The sequence below is a fragment of the Lepus europaeus genome, chromosome 23, assembly GCF_033115175.1.
Source record: "Lepus europaeus isolate LE1 chromosome 23, mLepTim1.pri, whole genome shotgun sequence".
NCBI classification, from domain to species: domain Eukaryota; kingdom Metazoa; phylum Chordata; class Mammalia; order Lagomorpha; family Leporidae; genus Lepus; species Lepus europaeus.
The window spans coordinates 1468162-1493166 of NC_084849.1; the positions used below are offsets into that span (position 1 = coordinate 1468162).

General features: G+C 62.4%; 1 protein-coding gene across 3 annotated transcripts in view; it reads left to right on the forward strand.

The window, feature by feature from the left end:
• Positions 1–4751: 4751 nt before the first annotated feature.
• The window catches only part of RIMBP2 (RIMS binding protein 2), a 189009-nt gene continuing 168755 nt past the window's right edge, over positions 4752–25005 (forward strand). For all 3 annotated transcript variants that reach the window (XM_062182189.1, XM_062182192.1, XM_062182193.1), the window contains exon 1: positions 4752–4803. The gene's annotated coding sequence lies outside the window, so the exon portion shown is untranslated. The remainder of the gene's footprint in view (positions 4804–25005) is intronic.

Genomic DNA, 25005 nt, shown 5'->3' on the forward strand with positions numbered 1-25005 from the left:
TGCGGGAAGCAGGGCGATCCTCCGCCTGTCCAGAGCCGGTGTCCCCCACGCCAGTGAGGCTGCAGCCTGAGACCCTCACTCAGCCCTCTTCAGGCCCGGGAAGGACCCTTGCAGAATCTGCCCAGCCGAGTGACCCCTGCAGACAGCTGGACGCCTGTGTCTGCACGGAGGCGTCCCTGGCGCTGCAGGTGCCGGAGAGGCAGTGGGCTTTTCTGGGAGCTGGCTGGGGGGCGCAGGCGGGCTACCCGGGTTTGGACGCGTGGTGCATACCTGCAGCACGGGCGCGGGTGCTCCCTGACCCGCTTTCACGACCCTCGGCCACCAGAGGGCGCCACGATGCAGCCCAGCTCACCCACGGGGCAGAGGCTGGGGCCGGGCGGAGACAGAGCCGCCCGTGGAAGAGTCCCCGTGATCGACCGAGAACTGCACCAGGAGGACATGGTTCTCCCAAGGCCTGGGGACAGGGAAACTCTGTCTCTCTGTCTGGAAAATTCTCAGCAATGCGGTGGACACAAGTGTGAGCCACCGTGAATTTGTTTTGAGTTTCGATGGCGATCAAATACACTGCCCAGAATTCCTATCGCTTGCTTAAACAGCAGGTCCATTTAAAATTATTTAGGAGACGAGAGAGCAAGAGAGAGCGCGCACAAGTGCCCATCTCGTAGTTCACTCTTCAAATGCCTGTGGAGCTGGTGCCGGGGGGGAGCCATAGCTGGGAACACAAGCCAGGTCTCCACGTGGGCGGCAGGAACCCAGTCACTTGGGCTGTCCCTGCTGCATGGCAGGCAACCGGAGTCCGCAGGTGCTCCTGGCTGAACACCTGCCCCTGCAAATCCATTTTTGTTATAGTACCGCATGAAATAAATGTTAAAAAACTCTTAAGCCTTCAATAACTTAAAATAATAAAGAAATAATTCTTTTTATTCTATTCTCAAAAGTAACGTGGCAGGGGCCCGTGTTGTGGTGTAGCGGGGAAAGCTGCTGCCTGCGATGCCAGCATCCCATATGGGCAGTGGTTCTAGTCCCGGCTGCTCCACTTCCAATCCAGCTCTCTGCTATGGCCTGGGAAAGCAGCAGAAGACGGCCGCAGTGCTTGGGCCCCTGCACCCACATGGGAGACCCGGAAGAAACTCCTGGCTCCTGGCTTTGGCCTGGTCCAGCCCCAGCCATTGTGGCCATTGGGGAGTGAACCAGTAGATGAGACACCTCTCTCTCTCTCTCTCTCTCTGTAACTCTAACTTTCAAATAAATTGAAATGACAGCCATAAATTTTGACTTTATTTATGGCATTTTACTATTACCCATTTTACTACTAGAAAGCTTATAATTGCTTAGGGTCAAACTTCATCAGCCTCATTTTTTTTCTTAAATATTTACTTATTTGTTTCAAAGGGAGAGAGAGAGAGAGAGAGAGAGAGAGAGAGAGAGGAAGAGTCCAGGCTGGGCTAAGCAGAAGCCAGGAACCTGGAACTCTGTCCTGGTCTCCTATGTGGCTACAGGGGATTTTTAAGCTTTCATAGGCACATGAGCAGGGAGCTGCATTGGGAGTGGAGCAGCCCAGACTTGAACCAACTCTAAAATGGGATGCTGGTGTCACAGGTTAACCCATTGCACCCCAATGCCAGTCCCAATGCCTGGATGGGGACTGGAACCCAGGCAGTCTGGTGGGACGCGGATGTCTTAGCCACTTGGTTTAACGCCTGCTCCTTGCTCTTCCACTTCTTTACAACGCGGTTCCTTCCCACTGTGCTGAGCGTGCCTCACTCTCCACAGCTTCAGGTGCACCGAGCTTCCAAGTGCGTGCGCACCAGGGTCTTACACACATCACCTGCTTTCTGGGACGCTGAAACCTGGCGCTGAGAAGCGAAATCCTGCGTGCATTTTCTGACCTGATTCTCTGGGCCCTTCTCCTCTCCAGCCCGCAACACGGGCTTAGCTCTCTGAGCTCCTCGGGCGAGCAGCCCGCTCTGAGGATGACCCTGTGGCCCTGACAGCTGTGGGCTGCCAGGGGAGGACTCCTGTCTTGAAGAGGAAGGAAGTTTCTCAAGATTTATTTTTTAGGGGGCCAGCACTGTGGTATAATGGGTAAAGACGCCGCCTGCAGTGCTGGCATCCCATATGGACGCCGGTTCGAGTCCCAGCTGATCCACTTCTGATCCAGCTCTCTGCTAATGGCCTGGGAAAGCAGTGGAAGATGGCCCAAGTCCTTGGGCCCCTGCACTCACATGGGAGATGTGGAAGAAGCTCCTGGCTCCTGGCTTCGGATTGGTGCAGCTCCGGCCATTGAGGCCAACTGGGGAGTGAACCAGCAGATGGAAGACCTCTATCAAAAAGATTTTTTTTTTTTATTTAAAAGGCAGAGTGACAGAGCATGGGTACATCTGCTGGTTCATTGCCCAAATGGCCACACCAAGTGGGGCTGGGCCAGGCTGAAGCCAGGAGCCTGGAATCCACCCTGGCCTCCCACATGGGAGGGAGGGGCTCAAGTACCTGAGCTGTCACCTGCTGCCTCCAAGCTGGACAGGAAGAGGAGCCGGGACTTGATCCCAGGCGCTCGGATACGGGGTGCAGGCGTCACAAGCCCCGCTGGAAGCACTCCCGCAACTCGGCTGTGTCAGAACCTTGGCCTTCAGGCCCCTGTGACCACAGCATGGCCGCAGCCCCGATCCCCTCTCTGTGGAGAAAATGGATTCCAAGCCGTTTCCACGCAGTCGCACTTTCTCAGGGGAGCGTTGTCTTTCCTCCTCCAGGGTTTCTGTCCCGTGAAGCAGACACCACATTGTCCTGTAGGGGAAGGGTCAGACGCCTGCTCAGGCTCACGTGATGAGACTCACTGACTCGTTCCTTCTCCTGGAGATGGAATTCATAGCGAATTTGCTGTTTGAAAGTGAGCGACTCCGTGCATTCGCAGAGCTGTGCAACACTCCTCTGGTTCCAAAATGTCTTCATCACCCACAAGGACACCCTGCTGCCTCTAGGGGTCGGCCCCTCCCTGTCCCCTCTGCCCATCGCCTGGCCGCCCCTCTCTGCTCTCTGCCTCTGTTGGGGGCAGTCTCTGTACATGCACTCCCACGACACGTGGCCTCCTGTGCCTGCTTTCCTGCTCTGTGTCACGTTTCCAAGGCGCACCTGTCCTTTCGACAGCTGAGTACTACTCCACCCCGTGGGTGGCCCCCTTGGCGGTCATGGGTGCTGTGCAGAGTAGCCAGAGGTGACTTCTGCCGCTCTGTGAGCCGAGCTGGGCTGAACCAGCCAGGCGTGTGCTTGCAGCCGGCTCCCCTGCACCTGCCCATGGTGATGCTGACAGTCCTGTCTGGGAATGAAGGGGCGGCAGGCAGCTTGCTACCCTCCCCTGGATGTCAGCCCAAGCCTTCTTAAATTTTAAACTTACCTTTAGGGGCTGGTGTTGTGGCATAGAGGGTTAAAGCGCTGCCTGCAACGCCACCATATGGGCACCAGTTCGAATCCTGGCTGCTCCACTTCCGATGCAGCTCTCTGCTGTGGCCTGGGAAAGCAGAGGAAGATGGCCCAGATGCGTGGGCTCCTGCACCCAGGTGGGAGACCTGGATGAAGCTCCTGGCTTTGGCCTGGACCAGCCCTGGCTGTGGCAGTCATTTGGGGAGCAAACCAGTGGGTGGAAGATCCTCTCTCCCTCTCTCCTGTTCTCTCTCTGTAACTCTACCTTCCAAATAAAATTTTAAAAAACCAATCTTTAAGCTTATTTTAAAAGTTTGGACCAACGCATAGCAGCTGCGCATTTGGGGGGGGGGAGCAACACTGCCACACTTGTGCGTGGCTTGAACCCTCAGCGCCAGGCCTCCAGCCTGATCGTACTCGTTTGGAGCCCCTGGCTGCTCGGTCTGTTCTCTACACAGAGCGCGCTGTGCAGAGGCCGGGGGTGTGCGGAGCTCCCGGACACCTGCTGAGGCCTGGCCCCAGAAATCCTGCCGCGGCCTGGGGAAGGGCCCGCAGCCTCAGAGCCTCGCTGTTCGCCCATGGCTGGGAGGCGTGCGGGTGCTTCGGGCCACCGGTCTCCAGCCGGCGAGGTCAGCCTGCTCCCTGGAGAAGCCTCAGGCGCTGTCCACCCTTCCTCCGGCTTCCTTAGGGCGCAGCCGGGCGCGTGCGGGCTCCACGCACTGCCGGACAGGGTGGGATTTTCACCGTGTGCGGTGCACGCACGCCCGGCCGCTTCCTCCCCGCACCGCGGCCTGGTTGCTAGGGCGCAGGTTGGGCCAGCGGCTGCCGGGGGCCCCGGGGGCGGGAGCCTCTGGGGGTGCAGGGCGAGCAGGGGCAGTGTCCACTCGGGCCTGACGGCCGAGACCCCGTGACCCGTGGCTCGCAGCGGGTCCTGCGCCGCGTTTGGGGGGCGGGAGGGGGGCGCTGCAGCCCCGGCCCTGCCGCGCCCGCGCCGCTGCGTTCTCGTTTCCCGCAGCTTCGACCCCAGCTCGGGGGGGGGGGGGGGGGAGAAAGTGGCCGTGAGGGGGCAGAGCCATCTTGGGGTGCGAGCGTGTGCGCGTTCGCACACTGACGTCTCCTGGGCTCCGGCTGCGGCCGCTGCCCGGTGGACGATGCCGGTCGCTGTCTCTGCGCCTGGAGAAAACTAATGAATCATTTCTGGCAGGATCCAGGCGGGCAGGCGAGCCAATGGCGAGCGCCGCCGGCCAGGCCCCGCCCCGCCCGGGCCGGCCCCGCCCCCGCCCCGCCCCCGCCCCGCCCCCGCCCCGCCCCCGTTTGTAATCCGACTCCGAGGCCGCCGCAGTGGTTGCGCGCTGAGCCCGGCGCCGCGGCTCGCCGGCTTCTCAGGTAGGCTGAGGTGGACGTTTTTCTCCTCAAAGCAGCTCCCCGCTTCCCCGAGCCTCCCGGCGCGCGCCGCGGCGGCGGGGGTCGCCCGCCCCCTGCTGCTTCGAGTGGCGGGGGCCGCCCTTGCGCGGGGTCTGCGCCGCGGCCGGTGGCCCGGATGCGGGGCCCTGGGCGCGGGGCCGGGCCGGGCGGCCGCCTTCCCCCTCTGCGCCCCCCGGCTTTGCAGAGCAGCCCCGCGGGCCCCGCTGGCGGCTCCCGGCCGGCGCTGCCCAGGCCCCGGCTCCCCGGGCTGGGCGTGGGGGCGGGGGTGCGGGGACGCGCGGGGGCCCAGGCGGGCAGCGGGGCGGCACACGCCCCACAGCCCCACCTGAAGGCGGCGTGTCCAGGCGGCCGCCGGCGTGGGCGTGCGCGGCGCGTGTGTGCCGGCCATCACGCAGGCTGCCTCCGGGGCAGCTCCCTCGGCCCGGCTGCTCCTGGCTTCTGTGGGAGACCGGCCGGGGGCCCCGGCTGCGCGGACTGGGGCGGGCGGGGGCGCCGGCGCCAGGAGGCCCCCGGAGGAGCGGACTTGCTGCTGTCCGGTGGTCTGGGGGAGGCTGAGAGGGCGGGGGGAGGAAGAGGAGGCACTTCCCGCTGAGCCGGGGCTCCCTGCGGGTCTGGAGAGTATTGGGGCGATGGAGGGCCAGGACCCCGCGTCCGGGCTCCACGCTCCCCTCACCAACCAGAGGTGAAGCCACCTCCCCAGCGCAGGTGGACGTGGGCAGAGGAGCCCCGCGGGAGAGGACACGGAGCTCCCCGCGAGGGCCGGGACCCGAGGGACGCGCCCACGTCCAGGCTCTTGGTCCTCGTGCAGGGGCTGGGAGCAGCGTCCTCCTCCATGGTGGCTCGCGCTGAGCCCGGGGCGGGCGAGGTCAGAGGGCACGGGCCTCTCACACTGACCTAGTGCCCACTGCTCCCCTGAGGCGCCTTGCTGGACGCCCCGGAAATGCCTGTGTCTCCTGGCAATGGTGCGCTGTTTGTGTCCTCAAGGCCTGAGCCCCTGGCTCCAGGGGGCAGCCCTGGGTGTAGGGACCGGAGGGCTGCTTACAGCCCCTCTCCCTGGGGTGACGGGGCTGCGACTCCGTCATCAGGACCGGAAGCCTTTCAGGTTACGTCAGGGAAGGGACTGGCGGCTGTCACTTGCTCCCCCGACCCCCACCGCCCCTGAGAAGAAGACAAGTGGGTCAGGCGTGGGGGGCTGGGGGCCTCCCCTGAGTGTTTAGGAAGCTGCCCCAGGCAGATGGCAGAGAAGGCTGGGCTCGCAGGAGGAGGAGCAGCCGTGCCGTGTCTTCCCGCCTGCAGCTCAGCTCTGTTTGCTCCGAGCTTAGCAACTGCAGGGCGTGGGCAGAGGCCCAGCTGCAGACATGTCGCCTCTCGCCTGCACGTTTGGACCCCAGGCTGAAGTTTTGCTGGAGCCAGGATGCTTGCACACGGGCTGGTGACCGCTGGTCTCCGTGCGGCAGCTCCAGCATGGGTTATGGCTGCACCCTGGGCCCCTCTCCGCTTGTCTGGGGGAGAGGGCGAGAATCTGCACTTCGCCGGTGCCCCAGGGCTGCTGCCGCTGCTGTGGGGACCCCTGGGAGCTGCCCTACCACTTCCTGTGTGCCCAGCTGTCTGCTTATGGTGCCGTGTGGGCTGTGGTTTCCTTCAGTTTTCTAGGCATTTCCCACATCTGCGAGGATGTTTGGGATCTGGGAACCCAGCAGAGACCCCTGGTGTGCCAGCCTGTGAGGACCACGGGAGTGGCCATGCCAGCTCCTGGAGTCTCTGTGTGTCCTCCCCGGAGTCTCTGCGTGTCCTCCCCGGAGTCTCTGTGTGTCCTCCCCGGCTCCCCTGGTGTGCCAGCCTGTGAGGACCACGGGAGTGGCCATGCCAGCTCCTGGAGTCTCTGTGTGTCCTCCCCGGAGTCTCTGTGTGTCCTCCCTGGAGTCTCTGTGTGTCCTCCCCGGAGTCTCTGTGTGTCCTCCCCGGCTCCCCTGGAACCCAGCAGAGACCCCTGGTGTGCCAGCCTGTGAGGACCATGGGAGCGGCCATGCCAGCTCCTGGAGTCTCTGTGTGCCCTCCCTGGAGTCTCTGTGTGTCCTCCCTGGAGTCTCTGTGTGTCCTCCCTGGAGTCTCTGCGTGTCCTCCCCGGAGTCTCTGTGTGTCCTCCCCGGAGTCTCTGCGTGTCCTCCCCGGCTCCCCTGGTGTGCCAGCCTGTGAGGACCACCGGAGCGGCCATGCCAGCTCCTGGAGTCTCTGTGTGCCCTCCCCGGAGTCTCTGTGTGTCCTCCCCGGAGTCTCTGCGTGTCCTCCCCGGCTCCCCTGGTGTGCCAGCCTGTGAGGACCACCGGAGCGGCCATGCCAGCTCCTGGAGTCTCTGTGTGCCCTCCCCGGAGTCTCTGTGTGTCCTCCCTGGAGTCTCTGTGTGTCCTCCCCGGCTCCCCTGGTGTGCCAGCCTGTGAGGACCACGGGAGTGGCCATGCCAGCTCCTGGAGTCTCTGTGTGTCCTCCCCGGAGTCTCTGTGTGTCCTCCCTGGAGTCTCTGTGTGTCCTCCCCGGAGTCTCTGTGTGTCCTCCCCGGCTCCCCTGGAACCCAGCAGAGACCCCTGGTGTGCCAGCCTGTGAGGACCATGGGAGCGGCCATGCCAGCTCCTGGAGTCTCTGTGTGCCCTCCCTGGAGTCTCTGTGTGTCCTCCCTGGAGTCTCTGTGTGTCCTCCCTGGAGTCTCTGCGTGTCCTCCCCGGAGTCTCTGTGTGTCCTCCCCGGAGTCTCTGCGTGTCCTCCCCGGCTCCCCTGGTGTGCCAGCCTGTGAGGACCACCGGAGCGGCCATGCCAGCTCCTGGAGTCTCTGTGTGCCCTCCCCGGAGTCTCTGTGTGTCCTCCCTGGAGTCTCTGTGTGTCCTCCCCGGAGTCTCTGCGTGTCCTCCCCGGAGTCTCTGCGTGTCCTCCCCGGCTCCCCTGGTGTGCCAGCCTGTGAGGACCATGGGAGCGGCCATGCCAGCTCCTGGAGTCTGTGTGTCCTCCCCGGCTCCCCTGGAGTTGTGGTTTCAGCAGAACCCTGTTCCCCAGGTTCTCCTCTCCCCCCTGTGTCTGATCACCTTGCTGTGGTGCTGGCGCTCTGCTCTGGGCCCCACCTGCAGGCACCTGCTGCCCTGGCCCAGGGGCACAGGGCTGGGTTTGGGGAACCCCAGCACCCCCATCCCGGCCAACCCTTCCTCCCACTCTCCTCTTCCCTGTCCCTTCCTCTCCTCTCCTCCCTCTGCTTCAGGGGCCTCCCCCTTGTATTCCCCCCATGGCGCCCCGGCCCCACTCGCGCCTGTGATGCCCTAGGCTGTGTGGGGACCTAGTGGGTTCCTAGCCTCCCGCGTGGTCCTGTGCCCTCTAGCAGCCCCGGTTGCTGTGTGTTTCTGGGTGGTTGTTGCTGACTGTGCTGAGCACCTGTGTGTCATACACCTGCTCCCCACAAGGGTGCCTGGCCTCCCCAAAGCCACACGAGCTGCGGGGGAAGTCAGGAGCCTGTGTTGGCGAGGACTTCCTGTGACGCGGCCCGAGGGCTGTGGTCCGCGGAGGGGATGTGTCAGGCTCGTTTGAGCAGAGCTCTCTGGTTTGCCCTCTGGGTGGTCGTACGGACAGTGCGCAGGGGTCCTGCTCCCCGCTTTCTCGCCCGCACTGGGCATTGTCCAGCTCCCTGATGTTTGCTGCAGTCCCACCAGCCTTGGTGGACCTTGTTCTCCAGCACCCCTCGGGCTGGGGGCTGGGGAAGCTGCAGTTCCAGACAAGGGGCCTGGCGGCTCCCCGCGGCAGGGCTGGCCCTCTTCAGGCAAGGCTGGCGTGGTGACGTTGGGTCTCTGGGCACGCGGCTCCCCGCGGCAGGGCTGGCCCTCTTCAGGCAAGGCTGGCGTGGTGACGTTGGGTCTCTGGGCACGCGGCTCCCCGCGGCAGGGCTGGCCCTCTTCAGGCAAGGCTGGCGTGGTGACGTTGGGTCTCTGGGCACGCGGCTCCCCGCGGCAGGGCTGGCCCTCTTCAGGCAAGGCTGGCGTGGTGACGTTGGGTCTCTGGGCACGCGGCTCCCCGCGGCAGGGCTGGCCTTCTTCAGGCAAGGCTGGCGTGGTGACGTTGGGTCTCTGGGCACGCGGCTCCCCGCGGCAGGGCTGGCCCTCTTCAGGCAAGGCTGGCGTGGTGCACGTTGGGTCTCTCTGGGCACGCGGCTTGGCCAGTGTGCTGTGGCTAGGCCTGGACTGACCTTTACCTCAGAGACACAGACACCACGAGACCGGATGTGGTTCTGGGAGTGTCTGAGGGTCCACGTGGCCCAGCTCCAGTGACCAAGAGTCACATGTGACCTCTGATTTTTGTTTTTAAGATTTATGTATTTGAAAGAGAGAGAGCGAGAGAGAGAGAGAGAGAGAGAGAGAGAGAGAAAGAGAGATGCCTTCCATCTGGTTCAGTCTTCAAATGGCCACAATGGCCAGGGCTGGGCTAGGAGAAAACCAGGAACCTGGAACTCCATCCTAGTCTCCCACGTAGTGCAGGGTCCCAAGCACTTGGGCCATCTTCTGCTGCTTTCCCAGGCCATTAGCAGAGAGCTGGATTGGAACTGGATGAGCCAGGACTGGGACGTACGCTCTGGCTCCCTGCTTCGAGCCCCTGATGCCAGTGTCACAGGCCCCTCGCATGGATGGCGTGACTGCAGGCAGGGGTGGCCCAGGCTGGGGACGGCGTCTGCAGAAGCTGCCTCATAGAGTGTCCCCCACCCATTCTCCTGGCCTGTTGCCCCTTGGAAGGCCCCGGGCCCCACAGGCTGGGTTTGGGGGCAGTGCCACTCTGTCCAGCTCCATGGGCGCGCAGAGGGGCTGCCCCCCTGCCCATGCAAGTCTGACTGCCATCTCCTGGGGAGCACAGCTCAGGTGTTTTGCAGGTGTTTTGAAATGTGCATTTCCTGTCTGAGGAGTCCAGCTTCCTGTGACTGGAGCAGGCTGGCCGGTGTGGGGGAGGGGCTTCTGCATGGGCACCTGTGCTCCCGGGACCCTCCGGGCAGGCAGGCTTGGAATGGGTGGCTCTGACAGCCTTTGTCTCAGCCCTGCCTGGCGGCCTCCACGGTCCACGTTCCAGGTTGTGGGGGAGCCCAGCCCTGCCCTGCGTGGCCTGTAGCCCTCGGGACATTTTTGCAGGCCGGGGGCCTGGGCCAGGCTCTTCCCTCTTGGCCTCTCGAGTGCTGGAGGCGTCACGGGAGGGAAGGAATGGAGGAAGAGCAGGCAGAGGAGCACAGTGAGGGCCTGGGGCCGGCCCCGCTGTTCACTGGCGAGGAGTGTGTCCCAGGGCCCGAGAGGCGTGATGCGGCTGCCTCTCCCAGGGAGGGGTCTGGGGCCCACAAATCTGGAAATGACAAAGGGGGCAACATGGTCTCTGTGTTTCCAAGGTGGGGGCGTTGAGGCCCCCAGCCGGTCCCCGAAGTGCTGGGCGCACAGGCGTCCTGTCCCTGGCATGTGCACCCACCCGTGAGCACCAATTCTGAGAGGCGCTCTGCCGTGCGCCCCGCCAGTGGCCTTCGCCACCCCGTCCCGCCGCGTCGCCCCGTCTCATGCTTCTCTTTGAGGGCACACATTCTCCTTCCTGGAGACGGTTAGGCAGGTTAAAAATAAATGCGGTGCCACGTGATTGGCATAAATGAACACTTCCTGTCAGCGTAGGGGGAGTCGTCCTAAGGCCGGGGACAGAGGCTGCAGTAGGGGCTTCGCGTGTGCATGGGGACAGCAGGGCGGCCGCCCAGGGAAGGGAAGGGGTGCTCAGCTGCCCGTCGTGGATGGGCAGGGGCCGTCAGTGAGGGCGGCGTGTGTGCAGGCGAGAGGAGGGAGGGTGACCCAGCTCTCCTGAGAAGGTGGCGGTCCCTCTAGGGGGGTCACAGTCCTTGTGACCCGAGGACTGCCCCCAGGTCACCTTGCAAATGTTCTGTGGCCTCCCGTGGCAGAGACGAGGAAGGACTTTGGCCTGCCCAGCCACCCAGGCCTGCCTGCGGGGCCCTGGTCCTTAGGCTGGCGCTGTGTGGTAGACAGGAGGTGGTCAGAGTGCGAGCAGGGGTTACAGATGGTCAGTGCCTCCCTGGGATGTCCTCCAGGAAGAGACAGGAGGGAGAGAGACTTTCTCCACGCCGATGGTGTTCAGTCGCTCAGGGATAATAGTGAGAGCCGACGACGGCGAGCAGCAGAGCAGCCACGTGGCGCTGGCAGCGGCAACGCTGTGCAGGCTCCAGCTCACCAAGTCTTCACAGCCGCCTTAGGAAGGAGGCGTACGGGCCACATGTGACCCCCAAAGCCGTGTCCACGTCCCAAACCCCGGGGCATTCGGATCTAGAGAGAGGGAACTTGCCCTGGGTGATCCGGGTGCTGCTTGTGTAGGGGGAGGCGGACGGAGGCATGACACGGACCGGCCAGCAGAGGAAGGCCATGCATAGAGGCAGGCTGGAGCCATGTGGCCACAAGTCCGGGACGCCTGGGGCACAGCAGCTGGAAGAGGCAGGAAGACGCTTCCCTGGACCCTCTGGGGGGTGCCCTCCTGCCCACACCGCGACCTCAGGTCTGGCCTCCAGCACTGAGCGTGGGGGTCCTGCTGCCCACACCGCGACCTCTGGTCTGGCCTCCAGCACTGAGCGTGGGGGTCCTGCTGCCCACACCGCGACCTCCGGTCTGGCCTCCAGCACTGAGCGTGGGGGTCCTGCTGTCTTACTCTGCCTAGTCTGGGGTAACTTGTCATGGCTGCCACGGGAAACCTCTGCGTGGGCTTTTACTGTTACCCCTGTGGTGTAGACCCAGACCTAGGGGCGGAGAGGTTAAATAACTGGTCCTCAGCTGCATAGCTGGGAGCAGCAAGACTGGGATCTGGTCCCAGGTTAGCAGGAAGCATTCCTGCGCGCTGTGCACACGGTGCTGGTCGGGGGAGGGGGCGGCGGCCCTCCGTCCTCAGCTGAGCGATCGCTTCTAGGGGTTGACAGGGACAGGGGCCCAGGAGGGGGACCCAGACTTGGCTCTGCTGGGAAGGGGTTGGCATTCCCACTGCCTCCTGCTCCCCACGCCTCCCTAGCACCTCTCCCTCCCTGCTGTGAGTGCAGGCACGCCTGCTTTCCCTGGGGTCCTAAGGTTTCAACGAGGCTTCATCCTAAGGAGGCATTCTTGACACAGGAAAGGAGGTGTTGGGGGCTTTGCTGTGGCCTAGGCAGAGTGTGAAGAGGATGGGGCTTGCTCCTGCCGTGGCCCCGCCCCTAGCCTCTGCTCTGCTGTGTTGGCCCCCTCTGCCTCCCTTGCTGCTTCTAGATCCATTCTCTCTCTTTCTCCCTCCCCGTCCTTCCCTCCTCCCAGCCTCCTCCCCATCCCCGCTCTTCCTAAGCTGCTATTTCCTTTCTTCTGCTTCCCTTTTCTCCCCCAGAAAACTGAACAGGTAGAGGGGGAGGGGCGCTAATCAGGGTCAGGAGCCGGCAGCCTCACCTGAGGGCTGTGGTGCCTCTGGGGTTAGAGCGGACCTCTGCAGCACAGGGGGAGCCAGGCGCCTGCCCGCCTCGCTGGGGCCACTGAGTCGGCTGGGGAGAGCTTGCTGACGGCCAGTGGGAGCCCGCTCCTTGTTTTCAAAAGCTGACAGTCGTTTACAAGTACTTCTCTGAGGCCGGCGCCGTGGCTCACTAGGCTAATCCTCCACCTTGCGGCGCCGGCACACCGGGTTCTAGTCCCGGTCGGGGCACCGATCCTGTCCCGGTTGCCCCTCTTCCAGGCCAGCTCTCTGCTGTGGCCAGGGAGTGCAGTGGAGGATGGCCCAAGTGCTTGGGCCCTGCACCCCATGGGAGACCAGGAGAAGCCCCTGGATCCTGCCATCGGATCAGCGCGGTGCGCCGGCCACAGCGGCCATTGGAGGGTGAACCAACGGCAAAGGAAGACCTTTCTCTCTGTCTCTCTCTCACTGTCCACTCTGCCTGTCAAAAAATAATAATAAAAAAACAAAACAAAACAAGTACTTCTCTGAGTGGACGCTAAAATGAGGCGGTTCTCGGGCCTTGATGTTAGGGGTCATTTTCTGAGCAGTGAATTAGGGATCAGAAGCCACCTGTGTGCTAAGTGCAGGAGACCAGAAACTATGCGGGACAAAGCGGGGCACCTGCCTGAGGACAAAGGGTGGCTACCAGACCCAGAGGAATCCAGGCACCCAGGAGGTGTGTCCCCCCGTTCATGGGTGGCCCCCAGGGTGCAAGGTAGGAGCTCGGAAGGCAGAGGATCCCGCCCCTGGCCCCTGGAGGTGTGCCCGTGACGGGGCACTGCTGCAAGTCCTGACTCTAGTCACATCCTGCACACAGGACTTTCCTGAGCTGAGCACATCCCCGGGAGTCACGGGGGTGTCTGAGCCCAGGAGAGGAGCTGTGGCTGCTCAGCCGCCCCCAGCCAGCCCGCCTCGCCCTCGGCCCTGTGCTGTGGGCTTCCCGTGCAACCCTGCTCCTCCCCGCACTTCTGTGGAGGGGCGAGACAGGCACCGGGACTTGTCCCGAGTCGCAGGGTTGCGACGGGGCGAGCACCGGGTTCTAATCGAAGCATGGGATTCCAGAAGCTTCATGCTGTGCAGGGGCTCAGGAGCCGGAAAGAAAGGGCGGGGCGTGTGCGTGTGCTGTCACACACAGCGTGCCCGCCTGTTGTTCCTCGCACTCCAGCGTTGGGGCTCCCCCATCCTTGCGAAGGTGTCAGCTGTGGGTGAGCTCAGGCTCTTCTCCCTGCTGCGATACAAATGGCCGGAAGTCTCCTCTTGTGGCTGTTTTGTGGGTTTGGAGCCTCAGAAATTCTTTTTTAGAAAAATATTTGTTTTATTCGAAAGACAGAATGACAGAGAGAGAGGGAGAGGGAGGGAGGGAGGGAGGGAGGAGAGAGAGAGAGAGAGAGAGAGTGAGTCCATCCACTGTTTTACTCCCCACGTGGCCACAATGGCTGGGGCTGGTTCAGGCTGAAGCCAGGAGCCCTGACCTGCATCCGGGTCTCCCACGTGGGTGGCAGGGACCAAGCACTTGGGTCATCTTCCGCTGCTTTTCTGGGCACATTAACAGGGAGCTGGATGGGAAGTGGAGCAGCGGGACTTGAACTGGCACTCTGATACCAAATGCCTGCGTTACAGGTGGGGCCTTAACCCTCTGTGCCACAGCTCCGATCCAGAGATTCTTACTCTGGGTGATTGGCTAACATCAGCTGGCACCGGGGACATCACAGTTGTGGGGACCCCTTCTGTGCTGTGTTATTTTGGGGGAGGGCCTTTGCCTGAGATACCGTTCCCCAGCACTCCCGCCCCTCTGAGAGAGTGTCCGTGTCTGGTGGCCATCCATGTAGTGGGGTGAAGGGTGTGGCTCAGCAGGCAGACCGAGTCCTCATCCTAGATGGAGGGCTGGAGAGGGGCCGAGGGCAGGTGCATATGTCCTGGGATGCTCTCAGGAGTCATGCCTTGCTTCTTGTGCATGCTACCCATCAGGGCCTGATCACGCAGGTCACCCCACTGGCCAGGGCCTGGTCACATAGGTCACCCCACTGGCCAGGGCCTGGTCACGCAGGTCACCCCACTGGCCAGGGCCTGGTCATGCAGGTCACCCCACTGGTCAGGGCCTGGTCACATAGGTCACCCCACTGGCCAGGGCCTGGTCACATAGGTCACCCCACTGGTCAGGGCCTGGTCACGCAGGTCACCCCACTGGCCAGGGCCTGGTCACGCAGGTCACCCCACTGGCCAGGGCCTGGTCACACAGGTCACCCCACTGGTCAGGGCCTGGTCACAAAGTCGCCCCACTGGTCGGGGCCTGGTCACACAGGTCACCCCACTGGTTGGGGCCTGGTCACGCAGGTCACCCCACTGGCCGGGGCCTGGTCACGCAGGTCACCCCACTGGCCAGGGCCTGGTCACGCAGGTCACCCCACTGGCCAGGGCCTGGTCACGCAGGTCACCCCACTGGTCAGGGCCTAGTCATGCAGGTCACCCCACTGTTCAGAGCCTGGTCATGCAGGTCTCCTCACTGTCTCACTGGTCACGCCAGTGGTCATGGCCTGGTCACGCAGGTCACCCCACTGGCCAGGGCCTGGTCACGCAGGTCACCCCACTGGCCAGGGCCTGGTCACGCAGGTCACCACCTGGCAGCCCCGTGTCCAGCGACCCAACTCTGCCGGCGTGTGTTGGGGAGGACGTGTGCTCTGGTCAGGGACTAGTCTGCCTGCAGAGCCGGGTGGAGACTGGGGTCTTGGTTCGTCCTGGCAGTGTTCTGCCCGAGTGAGCACGCTGGTGGGAGGGAAGGGCCTCACCACCTCTGCAGGTTGGAAGTGAGTCTGCTGTGCGTGGGGTGGCAGGTGGCACCCTTGTGCCTCCACAGCCCCCACTGTGTGCACCAAGGCCAAGGTCCTCCGACAGAAGCAGCCTCCTCCGGTCCAGGGTGTACAGCCGCCACCCCTCCCGCCATCGCCCCGGCCTGTTCTCACTTGCATTTCCTGGGGCCGCCAGAAGAGTCCCGGCAGCAGTTCCAGATCTGCATCTCCCGAAAGGTGGGTCAGGTGGTGCTGAGAACCCCGACGAAGACGTCATGTCCTCCTCGTGTCCTCCTGTGGACATTCCTGGAGGCTTCTTGGCCCGGAAATCACCAGGGAGCTGGGGAGGCGGAGTCGAGGACTGCAGGGACTGAGGGAGCAGGACAGGGGGTGTCCGCCAGGCCTCAGGCTTAGCAGTGGCACAGGCACGAGCGAACGCGTCTCGCCTCGCGTGCCTGCAGGTCTGAGCTGTTTAGAGAAGCCCATGGGCAAATAGTCGCTACCAAGAGTGGGATGTAGGAATTCCCGCGAGACTTTGGACGCAGCAAGAGGGGCACAGTGGGGAGAGCTGGGCCAGGCCTTGGCGAGGGAGTGGGGCGTCAGTGTCTTCAGTGCTGACGGCGCTGGAGCCTGGAGCGCCAGCCTGGAGAGCCAGCTGCCTGCTGCTGAGAGTCTCCCGGCCATGCTCACTTCCTCCTTTGTGCTGGATCTCGGTGCCTGACAGGGCTTCCGCCTGGGGCTGACCTCACCACACCTTCTCTGGAGGCCAATGCCGGCCACTCGAGGGCCGCGGAGCATCTGAGAGTGGAGGAGGCAAAGGCACTGACTGGAATGCCCTCTTCTTCCTCCCTAGTAGAGAGCTCCAGTTTGGTGCAAGCCGGAGCCTGTGGTCCTGTGTCTTGCTGGTTGCCTTGGTGTAGACCTTGAGCTCAAGCCCTGGCAGTGGCGATCGTACACACGCGTGCTCTGCGCTGCTTGTCCCTTGTTCTCGCTTTCATTGCAGGCTGCTGATTCTGGCTTGCATTCTGTGGTGTGATCTGCGAATGTAAACTTTATTGGTGTTTCAAGTCAGCAATTTACACGAACTTGTCGAGGGAGACTCGCGGTTTGCAGATGGCTGGTGGGGAAGGGGGAGTGTGGCCGCACTCACACCCGCGTGGAGCAGCTGAGGGAGGCGGCTCCTGCGGCAGGAGCTGGGCGGGGGACTCGGTTAACGGGGAAGAAGCCCTTTCTGCCTGAGGATGCCCAAAACGCCCCCTCAGGCCCCAGTGCAGCTCAGTGCACACCTGCTCCCCAGTGTCTGCCGCGCCTCCCGGCCACCTCTCGGGCAGGAAGCAGCAGAGCGCAGGCGCTGTGACTGGCTTCCTCCTCTGAACCCAGGGGAACACTTCTCATACGCCCGCTCTCCCACCTGAAGGAGGGCCAGGGAGGACCCAGCCCTGACTCCACGTCAGGACGTCTGGGCTTGAGTCCTCACCACGGGTTTCAGCAGCGTCCACGTCACAGCGAGGGTCTGAAGCAGAGGACCTCGCGGACTTAGTCCTGGCTCTGTCGACAAAGGGCTTCGACGGCTTATTTTACACACCGAGCACCTAACAAGGACGTGTGGCCAGCACCCGTTCTGTGGGCGAGCACCGAGACCGGGTACTCACCGGCAGCTGAAGTGAGTAAAGACCGAGTCTGGAACCATGTCAGTGGAGAGGCTCAGCGCTCTGCCCACCTGGCTGGCTCACCTTGTGTGTTCTGCTGGACGAGCTCACTGTGCACGGGGGTCTGGGGCTGGCGTTGTGGTATAGTGGGTGAAGCCTTAACACTGCCCGAAATGCCGGCATCTGACATCGTGGCTCCCGTCCAAGTCCTGCTCCTGCTGATGCACCTGGGACAGCAGTGGAGATGACCCAAGTGCTTGGGCCCTGCACACGCATGGGAGACCTGGGTGGAGTTCCAGGCTCCTGGCGTTGGCTTGGCCCAGCCCTATCTGTTGTGGTCATTTGGGAAGTGAACCAGTAGACAGAAATAATCTCTCTCTCTCTCTCTCTCCCTTTCCCTCTTCCTGTTTCTCTCTCTCTCTCCCTCTCTCTCTCCTTCTCCCTTTCTCTATCCCTCCCCCTCCCTCCCTCTCTCTTTCCCTCTCTCTCCCTCTTTCCTTCTCTTCCTCTTTCCTTCTCCCTCTCATTCTCACTCTCTCCCTCTCCCTCTCCCTCCCTCTTCCTCTCCCTCTTCCTCTCCCTCTTCCTCTCCCTCTCCCTCCCTCTTCCTCTCCCTCTTCCTCTCCCTCTTCCTCTCTCTCTCCCTCCCTCTTCCTCTCCCTCTCCCTCTCCCTCCCTCTCCCTCTCCCTCTCTCCTTCTCTCCCTCTCTCCCTCTCCCTCTCTCCCTCTCCCTCTCTCTTTCTCTTCCTCTTTCCCTCTCCCTCTTTCTCACTCTCTCCCTCTCCCTCCCTCTTCCTCTCCCTCTCTCTCTCCCTCTCGCCTTCTCTCCCTCTCTCCTTCTCCCTCTCTTCCTCACTCTGCATTTCAAACAAATAAAGTAAATCTTGAAAGAAACTGGTCTCAGAGCAGAGAAGGGGAGCTTGTCGTGCGATCAGGAGGTGCCGTGAGGAGTGTGGCTCTCGGGCCGGATCCGTGGAGCTAAGTGCTGCTGCCTGTTTCTGTGTGAGGTGAGGCTCCAGGGCCTCTGGGCAAGACCCCCACTGTGCTCATGCCCTTGGGTGTTCACATCCGTGACGGGCTAGCCCCTGCCCAGGAACTGGTCACTGCGGGTCACTCTGGCTTGGGCAGAGCTTCTGTGCTCAGGCACTGGGCTTTGTCTTTGATCCGCCGGGCCAGTGTTTGTTGAGCCTGTGCGGCAGGAGTGTGTGACGAACTCGGCCAGCTCCTTCCCTTGGGTCCTCTCCAGGTGGGCCTCCACAGCCCCCCTGGTCAGCCGGCTTCCTGAGCACTTGCTCAGTCAGGTAACCTCCTACGGCAAGCAGAGCAGCGAGAGCCGCCTAGACCAGGGAGCCCGAGTGTCGCCACGAGGGAGGATGGTGCCGCCGCAGAGGCAGGGAGCAGGCGCAGAATTCCCCGTGGGAGGGTGGTGGGGTGTCTCCAGGGGGAGGAACAGCCTAGCAGAGGACCAGGAGAGGCGAGGCTGGACCAGCGTTGGGGACTGTGAAGTCACTGAGTGGGAGAGTGACTTGGTCAAGTGTCCATTAAGTCACTTTTCTGCTTTCTGGGTTGACGTGAACCGAAGGGCAGTGTGACGGGAAGAAGACCCGAGACACGCGGTGCCTGAGTGACAGTCACAGGTCGGAAGGGAGTGGGCGGACTGGAGTGCCTTGGAGGAGGCGGACTCAGCAGGATTTGGTGATCGATTGGATGGGAGGGAAAGAGCTGAGCTGAGGTCCTGGTCTGTTCATCTGGTCAGAGGGCGGGGCCCACTGCTGCTCTTCTGGACGGTTCTGGCTCAGCGGTTCTGGTTTGTGCTGTGCTTGGCGGGAGTGGGCCTGGCACAGCCGGGCCCTACGCACCTCTCTGGCCCGTGTGCCCGAGGTGCAGGATACCAGTGTCGCTGAGGGCATTGGCTTCACAGTGCCTCAGAGTTGCGGGTTTTGTAGCGTGAGATCAGGTGCCGATTCCTGCTGTTAGTTCTGCGGAAGCAGGAGGTGCGGGGCTCTGTCTGCCTGGTGCTCTGCGTCCTGATGCGGTGACCCTGCCCTTCACGCTCTCAGTGCGGCTGCTGGGGCTCTACCAGCTCACCTGCGTTCCCTGGGAAGCGGGGTGGAGGTGATGGGGGAAGGACAAGACCAGACGTGACAGCTGAAGCACCCCCCCAAAGAGCTCTTTGCGAGTGACATTTCAAGACTTGTGTTTCATTGATCAGGACCGTCGCATGGAACGGTGACAGTTAAGATACCCACGTCCCATAGCAGGAGGTTCTGATGGGTCAAGTAGTTGGGTCCCTGCCACCCAGGTGGGAGACCTGGACGGCGTTCCTGCCTCCTGGTCTAACCGCTCTGGGCATTTGGCAGGGAGCCAGTGGGTGGGATTTGCCTCTCTCTCTCTCTGTCTCTGTCTCTCTTCCTCTCAAATTAAAAAAAAATAGTAAACTTCAAGAAAGGTGTCCCCTGAATCTGCACCAGAAACTGGGAGACATAAGCATTGAGAGAGGACAGCCCTACCTCCAGACAGACGTGGGCTCTGATGGGCAGAGGAGGGGCCTGCGAGCCCTGCTGTCCTGCCGCTGGGCGCTTCCTCTCTGTCCCCATGCCTGTCACTTGCTGGGCCTGGGACAGGATTCTCCCAGCGCTGCTTCGTTGTCCTTGGGCCCTTGCTTCTGGAGGGACGCTCCTGTGTTGGCCTACCTCCTCCACAGAGGTCGTCAGGCGGGGGCTGGGTATTTGCACACACATGTACCGCGTGGCTGTCTCATCTTTAGAAATGGAGTTACAGACAGCCCCCTCCTTTCCCCACATTTTATCCTTCCACGGATTCGTTCTTCCCGTCACGGTGTAGATGTGACCCCGGCACACCGGGACACGGAGTCTCATCCCGTGACCCCGGCACGCCGGGACATGACGTCTCATCCCGTGGGGTTTGCAGGCAAGAAGGGACAAACAAGCATGTCTGAGAGGAGCCGCAGCAGAAACGTCATTGGAGAGCTCTGGGAGGTCCCGTGTTCAAATCGTGCCCCCAGTGCTTGCTCTCTGTCTCCTTGTCTGAAAGATGGAGGTGATGATGGCAGCTCCCAGGTTCTGTGCAGCGTGGCTCTCCGCGCATGCCGCTCCACTCCACTTCATTCCACTCCCCCCTGCACCCCCAACCTCTGTTCCAAACCTTCCATCCTCTTCAAAGCCAGGCTGAGACTTAACTGATCAGTTTGGGTAACCTCTTGTGGGGCAAGACCAGGGGCAGGGGTTGGGCTGGACTCAGGGAGGAGAGGAGGCTGCCCCACTTGGGCAGTGGAAAAACACGTGGCTGGAAGGAGACTCCACAGCCTTGATGAGGTTTATTTCCGTGAATCAGGGCAGGGTGCCTTTAATGGTTTTTAATTAACATTTAATAAATAAACAGAGAACAAAGGACTCGTTAGATCACCCTTCATTAGAGTTGTGCAATGCCAGGCAGTTCCGATGCTCTGGTGAACAGCAGTGGGGAGGCTTGGGGACGGTGACTGCCGTGAAGATGGGGGCTTTGCAGAGCCAGGCGGGACCGCCTCTACTCAGAGGACTCAGGGTGAAGCCCCGTCCCCTTCCCACTTCTGTTCCCTGAGCCGTGGATCCAGAGCCCCTGTGAACCCAGCCATTTCCTTCTGTGGAGACAGGACTGACTCCCAGCCTGGTGGTCCTCTCAGGGCTGAGTGTGAGGGTGTGAAGGGGGTGGCAGCGTCCTGCTGTGCCGTGGCCGACAGGTAGCCATCTTGGTTGTTGGGAAGCCTGGAGGCCCGCGGGATGCAGCCTGGATTGTCACCCTTCTGGGCCACCTGCCGCGTCCAGACGTGGCTAAGCCACCTGGGGGCCACGTGGGTGCGCACAGGGCACACCACTGGGAAGCCCTCGTGCTGTGGATTACTACTCAAAGTTGCCTTAGCACAGCACCCGAGCCGTGCGGGCTGCGTGTCCTGCCTTCTGTGGGGTTTTCTCTGGGAGACCTGGGCGGGGCTTCTTCCTGCCCTTCGGGAGGGGTGAATGGGGTTGTGCCAGGGGAGGGCGCATGGTCAGCATCATCTGTAGGAGCCCGTGGGTGCTGTCAGGATGAGTGCGGGGCTCCTCTCTGTGCCGCGTGGGGTCTCCGTGGGAAGGCGGGAACAAGGAGGCGGGCAACTCCTGGCTCTGGGCTTCCCTGTGCTTAGTCTGGTGCCGTCAGAGGGGCCCTTGCCCATCTCCAGTGAGAAGTGCTCGCGTTTAGTGATCGGTAGTGGTTGTCCCCTCCACTGGGATGCTGAGTTTTGGAGCACCAGGTCTGGAGAGTAGAGGGATGTGCCTGCTGCCCGGCGTCCCCCTGGGCCACCAGAGTCCTCAGAAGAGACTTGTGAGTCCCGGCCTCTGAAGTCGCTCTCTAATCCCAGAGCAAACTTTGACATTCTAGAATGTTCCTTGGTGTCTGGACCTTCCAGTGAAGGCTGAGGGCAGCCGTGGGTACTAGCCCTGAAGACTATGCTGATATTGCACTGTGCCCATGAGGTCAGGGCCACTGGTTACCAGTGACAGGAGACCCTTCCCCGACTGGAACAAACAAGGCGATGCGTGGACTGACATGTGCAGTGCGGGCAGGGAAGCAAAGGAGCACTGGAACCCAGGGCCTGTCTGTCTTCTGCTCCTCTCTGAATTCTGAATGGGCCCACCCCGCGTGGTGGCAACGTGGCTGCCACAGGTCGGAGCTGCGTTCTCACGTGTTCTCTGTCAGCAGGGAAGAGCAGACTTCTGTAGGAGGCAGAATTCTGGAGGTGGCCGCAAGTAAGTGTCCCTGTGAGTGTGCCGGGCGTCCCTCTGGGACCACGGTCCCTGACTGTACAGCTGGAGCACCTGCTCCAGACCAGGAACACTTACAAGCTGAGGGCTTTCTCTGGCTCATGGCCGGGTGAGAGGCAGAGAGCCAAAGTGTGCGAAGGGTCCCAGGGCTGCTGCTGACCCTCAGGACGGGGTCTGGGGGCAAGAACAAGGAGGCACTTCTAGAAGTTGAGAGTGACCCCACTTGTGCCAGCAAGGACAGGGGGTGATGACCCTGCCTGAGGGAGCCTGGGGGCTGGTCTCCCCACTGGCAAGACAAGAGCCCACTCTGGTGGACTTCTTGACTCCAGCCTCCCTAAAGCCCAGCAGGAGGCTGTGCCTGCCCCGCCCTCGGGCCTGCCCAGCTGGGAGCCAGCAACAGTGTGGACTCTGGGAAGCTGAGCCCACCTCTCTTCTGATTTCTGCACCCGTGGGGCCTCTGCCCTGTGCCCAGTGGTTCTTCTGTAGCTCCCTGAGTTCAGAGTTCACAGCTAGGCTATAGGTCTCCTTCCCCTGTGCCCAGGTGGGAAGGGGAGTGTGCTGGGGGCCTGGAGTTAGCACTCCTGGTGTGGCCTGAGTTTACCCCTGTGTCAGAGGAATGAGGAAAAGGGACTTGAGATGGAACAGCCACCCACACCCCTGCCATCGGCTCCCTCAGGCACCCCCCTGCACCTGCTTCTCGCTGGGCCCCTCCTGGCAGGAGGTGGGGTGTAGTCGGGGCAGAGTTTCCAGCCTGGGCTCCTCACCCACACACAGCTGTGACTCAGCGTTGTGGGCTGGAACCGTGACTCAGCGTGTGGGTCAGAACTGGCTGCTCCGCACGTGGAAAGAACAGCGGCGCCTTGGCTTTGGTTCATGTTGTGGGTGCTGGCAAGGCTGCGGTGTATGGTGGACATTTCCCGGGCCCCACCTGGCCTCGCCAGTCCCAACCATTCCACTGGGTAGTGGAAGCTGTGAGGGGAGACATGGGAGCAGGGGTTCCACGGGGCAGCGGGGTCGTCCTCTGTGAGGCTGGAGGGAGGCATCTGGCCTGTTTGGGGTCTGTCTTTAGAAGGTGAGGTTTTAGGGCCCTCTTTCCTGTGCCTGTCACCTCCCTCTGTTTGCCATTTCCAGGGACACAAGAGAAGCCCTCCCACTCCTGGCCTTGCCCTTCTGACTTTGAGACTACAAGGGCTATCATCCTTTTAGAGGATTGTAGGGACCTCTTAGAGTGTTGTAGGGACCACAGGGGTCATGGCGGAGGAGTGGAGCCTGCATTGGGCGAGTTCTGGGTCCCTGCCGCTCCCAGGGAGGAACTTCCATTTGTCCCGCACTGCAGCGTCCCAAGTTCTCCTGCCAAGCTTTTCACCTCCGTGGGGCCCAGCAGTGGGCGAGGCCGGGAGGCTGGGCTGATGCTCCCCAGGGGAGCTGGGTCAGGTCCATGCAGAATGCACAGCGGGGGTCCCTCGGGACAGTGCTGTGCTGTGGGGTGGGGCCTGATGACAACGAGGGGCTGCGTGGTGGTGGGAAGGAGGGTTCCAGAGCGCCTGGAAGGTTCCAGCGGCGCCGTGATACCAGCAGCATGGAGGGCCAGTGGGGCAGGAAGGAGAGGGGCACGAGGGGAGGTGGGTAGGATCAGAGCTGCCTTGTGGACCAGCACGGTGCCAGCATGTGCGTGTCCACTCCTGCCCAACAGGAGTAACGGCTGGGACAGGCTGGGCTCTGCGGGGGCACCGGGCTGTGTGCACGGTTCCGTAGGGTGCCAGTGCTCTCGACGTCTGCTCTCCATCCTTCAACGTGAACCGTGCCAGAGTGCACACAGCTGTCGCCCAGGCCCGTGTGGGTCTTTGGGCTGAGGGCTGTCCGTAGCTCCCATGTTACCGAGTGTTGGTTAAATGCTTTGTGGCCATATGTGGGGCTCATTCTCTGAAGAACACGGGACCCCCGAGTGCTGCAATCCGGGAGCAGGGGCATGCACGCGCTGCCTTCCTTCGCGAGGTCCGCATTGGTTCCCGTCGTGAGCATGGCCACCGCTGGAAGTCTGATTCTTGGGCCACAGAGACTCACTAGGTTTCAGGCTCTGCTTTGTCACTTCCTGTGTGGCCTGACTTCTTTGTGTTTTTTTGTCTGCTCTGCGCACTGCCTGGTGTCCCAGGGGCACCAGTGAACGCCACAAATGTGCAGCAGAGGGCCCTGGCCACACGGGACATGGGAAGACACTGTGCCACGCCCCTGCTGTATCTCTTCAGTGTCCCTGTGGTGTGTGAAAGAAGCCACGCATGGAAATGAGCTCGGCCCATGCGTGTGCACTGCTTATCACCTGGAAGGCACTAGTGACAGTTTTGCTTTTAAAAGGCAAGGAACGAAAAGGTTTTGCTAAAAGGAAAATGGGTCTCTCCCCATGAGAGCTGGTTTGTAAGTTGATGGTGCTCCCTGCACAGTTCAGGGGACACAGACCCCCGCCCTAGCACGCACGCTGGCAGCCACGCCCCCGCTGCTCTCCTCCCTCTGCCTCTCTGGCTCACACCCCTCCCGCTTGGGACCATCTGGCTCCTCTGCCCTGACGGTGCAGCCCCTTTGGGTGGCATCCTGCCAGCTGGCAGGTGACACAGAGCCTGTTGGTGGCACCGGAGGACGCGGCCTGCGCTAAACGCCCTGGCCGTGTGTGCCGGCCCAGGGCCAGCGATGGCTTTGCTGCGCAGCCCTGATCTCAGCAGACAGGGCCTCTCCTGGCACGGCAGTGGCGTCTGTCTCAGCAGTGGTGTCACCTGCCACTGTCCCCTGGCCCAGCAGGACAGCCGGACTCCAGCACAGGCACCTGCTGTTCTGCTCCCAGGCGGAGGTCACATGGTGGGCGGGTAGCACTTCTGTGGCTCTGGGTAGCCTCGTACCCCCTGCCTGGCCCTGAGCCGTGTGGGGCCCTGAGGTCTCTGCAGGGATGTCCCGCAGCCTGTGTCCAGAGTGAGGGTCAAACAGACCCAGACGCAGACTTGGGAAGCGCAGACTGCTCCCAGAGGCTTCCAAGGGGGGCGGGGCCTGTTGAGGTGCGGTCTGAGGCGTCTCAGGCTCTGGGGAAAGGTTTCTTCTCCAGGGAGGAGTCTCCACCACGCGGGAGAATGGCTGTGGGAAGCTGGACGGACAGTGGCTCCCGGGTGTGGGCTCAGGCTGTGGGGCAGGAGCTGCATTCCCCAAGCGCTGTGCTGCAGGTGGGGGGCGGGGGCAGCTGCTCCCCGAGGGGACAGACTGGGAACCTGGAGCCGGCCAGGCCCGGCTTGTCACAGGCAAGCCTGGGGCACCGGAGCCCCGTGCAGGGGCTGTCTCCGGAACACAAGGGGCAGGGGCTCAGGAGCTTGGGGCCAAGGTCACACTGACGGCGCCAGAGCCAAAGGGTCACGTGGGTCCCTCCCTGTCCTGGGCTCTCTGAACCCCGAGGCTCA